The sequence below is a fragment of the Callithrix jacchus genome, chromosome X (assembly GCF_049354715.1).
Source record: "Callithrix jacchus isolate 240 chromosome X, calJac240_pri, whole genome shotgun sequence".
NCBI lineage: Eukaryota > Metazoa > Chordata > Mammalia > Primates > Cebidae > Callithrix > Callithrix jacchus.
In genome coordinates this window covers 43,904,059-43,910,156 of record NC_133524.1, presented here as the reverse complement: position 1 = coordinate 43,910,156, position 6,098 = coordinate 43,904,059, and the positions used below count along the sequence as shown (strand labels likewise).

General features: G+C 34.9%; 1 pseudogene; it reads right to left on the bottom strand.

Annotated features, from left to right (window-relative positions):
* Window positions 1–1,448: 1,448 nt before the first annotated feature.
* LOC108589750 (small integral membrane protein 15-like) lies at window positions 1,449–1,700 on the bottom strand (annotated as a pseudogene).
* Between the last annotated feature and the right edge of the window lie 4,398 nt (window positions 1,701–6,098).

The window sequence follows — 6,098 nt, the reverse complement described above, 5'->3', positions numbered from 1 at the left end:
ACAAAGTGAAACCCCATCTCTACTAAAATACAAAAATTAGCTGGACGTGGTGGTGCATGCCTGTAGTCCCAGCTACTCTGGAGGCTGAGGCAGGAGAATTGCTTGAAGCTGGGAGATGGAGGTTGCAGTGAGCCGAGATCTCGCCACTGCACTCCAGCCTAGTGCCTGGCGAAAGAGTGAGACTCTGTCTCAAAAAAAAAAGGGGGCATCACTAATCCTGTGAAACATCCCAATGCAATAAAATTGAACAAAATGAAAATCAGCAAATTCATATAGAACTATTCTTAAGACTCAGAAGACAAACTCACACAAATGAGAAAATTTCACACATATAGAGAAGTCTCTGGAAAAAAAGCAGAAGAAAACTGTAAGAATTAAATATATAACCAAACGTGTTTGAGGATATGAAAAACCACCTTGTAAGAAATTTAAAAACTAAGAAAGAAAATGGTAAAAAAAAAAAGATATGAAAAGACAATTAATTGTCTTAATTCAGGAGATAACTAAAGTTTTAGTTTTTCAGACAATTGGTAATTATCAAGACAGTCTGCATTTTTAAAACATAATTTTATAAAAATTATTTTATCTTGACTAAAATTAGTATTTTTAAATAACAGCAAAATATTATGTCTCACCATTATTAAGTTTGCAGGGAAATCCCTTTGTTAGTTTCACCTGAGCTTATTCATATAACCACTGTCAGCTGGAGCATCAGCTGGGCTGCAAAGCCCAGGATCCCCACTCACATGTCTGGCAGTTGATTCTAATCATCAGCTGGAACACTGTGGTGCTCATCCTTAAATAGGATAGATAAGCTTCCTTATGTGACAGTCTCATTGCAGCATTCAGAGACAGCAATCATAGAAATTGTTCAGAAAAATGCAGCAATTATATGTACTTACTGATTAATATTACTTTGCTTTGATAAAGCCAGAAATGATTCTATTCCAAGAAATAAACAATAATATGTGATTAATAATAAAATATGTGATTAATGTACTTTATCTCTTTTAAGCCAAAGCAAACTTTTCGCCTCAGAGAGTACAATTCTGAGTTTTTACATTTTTAATTTTCTTTACCCAGAACAGGACCTCATTTAAAAACATTATTTGAATAGAGTTCATAATCAAAAGTCATCTTTCTCTCCAAATGATATATTTTCATTTCAGTACAAAACCTGCAAAATGGCAAATGACTAAGTCAATTATAAAGAATTTGTACCTTAGTAAGTGCTAATTCACAATAATTGCCAATAGATGCTAACAAACTTCTACACCTACGGCTAGAAGTTGCTACAGTAATAGGTTAGAGCTAACACAATTCTTGCACTTGGTCAGAATTTGTTTACGAAATAAGACTTGTGAAATCGAAAGAAGAAATCTTAATAGGTCTTTCCAAGGCTGCATAATTTTCCAAATAATTTTCCTTTGATTATATAGTCCTTTTTTTCAGTTCTTTTATAGTTGTTTAGCTTTTGCAATACTTTCTTGATGTCTTTGTTTCTTCTTTTGCTCCTTTTCACCGGCCCCAATTATCTTGACCCATTTCCAAAACAGTACAGCACCTGCTAGTAACAGTGGAGTAAAGGCCAAAATAGCTTTCCTAGGAAAACCATATGGGTCCTTTGCAGCCCTTTACACAACATATCCAGCCCAAGCCTTTTTAGTAGTTTCACTTATTCTTGAATAATGGTCTCTCATTCTGTCCTGGGATTATTAGTGAACCAATCACAATTTTAGATTACCCTTGGTTGTTTGTCTTCTTTAATTCTACTGTAAACTTTTGAGAGAAGGTTTAAATTTTTAAGGGGATTACGTTCACCCCTGCCCCTCAATCTTGGCAAGTGTGTGTTTCTCATCCCATCATTGGCCAGGCAGGACTTACAGATCCCCAGAAATGTGGGGATGCCACACTACAACTTGTTCTGCCAGCACCAAAGCCACCATCTCTGCTGTGCCCTGGGACAAGAAGCACTGCAGCAGTGGCCACCAGCCTTTCCTACAGAGTTCCAGGGACCCAGACTCCCATTACCATTTTCAATTAACTCATGTTTTAACGTGCCTAGAAACCAAAATAATGGCTTTAAAAAAAAAGTTCATTACTTTAGATAATTTCATTTTATGAAAATATATGCTATGTTAAAAATTTCAAATATGTAGAGAGGGAAATCAAGACAAATGCAATTCTGCTACTTCAAAGATGCAGTTTCTATTTTATATTATTCCATTTTTGAGCATATATGTATTAATGAATATATGATAAAATGGACTCATATGCTATGCACTATTTGTATCCCATTGTCTTACCTTATTGATGTGTCATGAAAATATCCTTCTCAATAAAAATATGCCTGCATTGTCACTATTAATGGCTACACATGTCTCCTATTTAACTAATACCATGTTGAACAAGTTTCATTTTGTAAATGCAGAATGGTTATCATGAAGTTGTTTCCATATGTATATCCATGGCAATTTTCAGTCTCTGGAAGTGGTTTAAGTGGACAGTTATTATTTGCATGCACTAGCAGAGTCATTTTGCTATGCCACCAAAATTCTTTTGAATCATTTAGAATTAAAATTCTTTTTCAACTTTTATAATGCTAAATTATTTCTAATTTAGAACTCTTACAATTCTTTTTTTTTTTTTTTTTTAGAGATGGGATCTTGTTCTGTTGCCCAAGCTGAAGTGCAGTGGCACAATCCTAACTCACTGTAACCTCAAACTTCCAGTCTCAAGGGATCCTTCTGCCTCAGCCTCCCAATCATCTGGGACTATAGGCATGCCACCACTCCTAGCTAATTATTTTAAAAACATTTTGTAGAGATGAGGCCTTGCTGTCTTGCCCAGGCTTGTCTCAAACTCCTAGCCTCAAGCAATTCTCCTGCTTTGGCCTCCCATAAGTGCTGGGACTACAGGCATGAGCCACTGCATGTGGCCTAGAATTCCTTTTAACCATTTCCAGTAAATAGGGAATAAATTGTGTCTAATTTTAAAAATTTGGAATTTTGGTTACAAGTATTGATAATTTCCCACAAATATTAACAATAATTTAATAATATCATCAGCTATCCAGTACATATTAACATTGCCCAACTATCTCAGCAATGTCTTCTGCAGTGTTTTTTTTCAAATGAGGATCCAATCACAATTTATGCATTGAATTTAGCTATTATGCCTCTCCCCATCTTCATTTTTATGACATCAATTGTTGTAGATTTTAGGCCAGTTATTCTATAGAGTATCATTCATGCTTGATGTGTCTGTTTCTTCATGGTGTCTTTTAACTTATCCTTCTATTTTCTATGTATTGTAACTTTTTTCCTATGTATTATTTTCTATGCATGTATAACATTAAAATCTCATTTTCTTGAGTTTTCTTCTTTCTTTGACAAATTTTTTTTATTCATCTTTTGCCAACATCATTACACAATAACAGTGATTAAAATATTCCTCTGTTCCCTTAAAATATTTTATTGGTCCAAGTTCTAAACAATTACTACACTTATTGTTAGGCTTCAGTAATTTATATATACACTTCAAATTAGCACATTTTAATACCATTTCTTTAATAAATTTTGTTTTCAAATTAATGAAAATTAATTTAGAGAACTCCGATTTACGTGGTGGGTCCTGAACACATGCAGACTCAGCTCCATATTCCTCTCAAGAATAAGTCCATAATGTTTCAGAATCATTCAAGCTCACTTCAGCAGTTTCCATCTCTAATCCTTGTGTTATTACACATTATTGTGTGTATGTAACAGATTTGAAATAAATAATAATTGCATGGTGATTATAAAAACGAAGAGAACTTGAGTTACTTTAATTCTGCTATTTCTGTCAATCTCTGTAAACACTTAGAATTTTTATTTGTGTTTAAACTTTAAAATGATGAAACAGGATGTGAATTATAAGGAGCGATATTTTTGTTTGGTAAATCTGAAATTTAGTTTATAGATGAAATCTTATTGAATTTAAATATCATTAAAATTAAAATATATTAATCCTCTTAATTTTTAATTCTTTGTATTAAAACTAAAGATCACATCAAGAAAATGATCATTATTATTTATTATTGCATAGTTATTATTGCAATAATGTTATCATATAAAGGAAGGGTTGTTAAAAAATTATCTACTCCTGTTGTGAAATGAGCTGTGTTGATTCAAGAGATTATTTTAGAAAATACATCTGCCAAATTTGTGTTACCAAAACACCAGGGGGTTGGTTTAGGTCCCATTGATCACTGCACAGAAAGCCAATCATTGAGTCAATGAGTATTGCCAGGGAAGAAGGCTTTTTATTTGTGTGATGTAAACCAGAGAGATGGGAACCAAGCCTCAAATCTCTCTCTTCCAACCAACTAAAATTGGAGGTTTACACAGTGGGGAAGGAATGTAGCTACACGTGGGAAAACAGGACATAGGGAGAGGTAAGGAAGGAATCATGATGAATGAGGGGTCTAGCATCTCCTTGTGTGGATGCAGTGATCTGGTGGGTTTCAGATTCTTATCTGAGGATCAGTTTCCTGAGGAAGAAACTAAGATAAGACAATTAGGCCAGTTTCATTTGTATCACACTCTAACCACTCATATTAACACTTACTCTATCATTCAGCTATTCATTCATTCAACACTTACTTATTGAGTCCCACTTCTGCCCGTGTTTCTCTACATGCTGAGAATATAAGTTGGAACAGGAAAAATTCCATGGTCTCGTAGGAATTACATTCTAATGCAGGAAACAGAAATCTAAATAATTAAGATTTATAATATAATGCTACATAGTAATCAATACTGTGAAGAAACAAAATAAAGCAGGGAAAAGGAGCAGTGGGTGATTTGTGTGTGAGGGAGTGTTATAGTTTATATAGAGTGGTCAAGAAAGACCTCTGTGGAGGTAACATTTGGGCAGAATCCAGAAAAAAGCATAAGCAATATGGCCATCTGTGGAAAGAGACTAATAGGTAGGGAGAACATCAAGTACAAAGGCTCTGAGGTAGAATTTTGCTAATCACTTTATAGGAGTAGAAAGGAAACCAGTGATGTTAAAACAGTGAGAGCAGAAGGGTAAGATATGGGGTCAGATATTTGTATGGTCTTGTAGGTTAGGGTAAAGGTTTCAAATTTGACTTTTAGTGAATGAGAAGCCATTGGAATGTTTTGAGTAGAATGGTAACTTTATCTGACTTACCTTTAATGGCAATCCCTCTGGTTTTGAGTAGAATAGTAGCTTTATCTAACTTACCTTTAATGGAATCCCTCTGGCTTCTTTTTTTTTTAATTGCATTTTAGGTTTTGGGGTACACGTGAAGAACATGCAAGATAGTTGCATAGGTACACACGTGGCAGTGTGATTTGCTGCCTTCCTCCCCTTCACCTATATCTGGCATTTCTCCCCATGCTATCTCTCCCCAACTCCCCACCGCCCACTGTCCCTCCGCTATTCCCCCCAACAGACCCCAGTGTGTAGTGCTCCCCTCCCTGTGTCCATGTGTGTAGACTAGACCAAAGGGCAGGAGAAAGCAGAGAGACTTTTAGGAGTATAAGTTATCTCTTTAGGGGAGAGATAAGGTGTCTTTGACCAGGCAAAATAGGGTGGAGAGGCTGAGACCTTGCTGTACTCTTAATACATTTTCAGAGTAGAGCAAAGATGTTTCAGGATGCAACATCTTCTCCAGGAGAAAGAAGCTAGGAAAGTTAGCTTATGCGAATTAATAGGATCACTAAAAGTAAAATTACAGAAGGAGGTTAAATAAAATAGCAAATCTTTAATGTGACTAAAACTGAATTATTTGGAAGAAGGATCATATAGCACATTATCATTCAAAACACAAGTTCAGGAGCTAATGCAGGGGAGCTTGCAAATTCAAATTGTTCCTTTTTTCAGCCTAAGCATTCTCTTGCTCTGTTTCTGCAACTCAAATTTGGTTCAGATCAGTATTACCTTTTCGATTCTGACACATATAACAAAATAGTAATTTCCAATTCAATTGCTTAACATTTTTAAAGAAATATAAAATACATGAAATCAATGGCACAAATCACAGGTTTTCAGCTCACAAAATAATAATATGAGTTACCATACAAACAAGA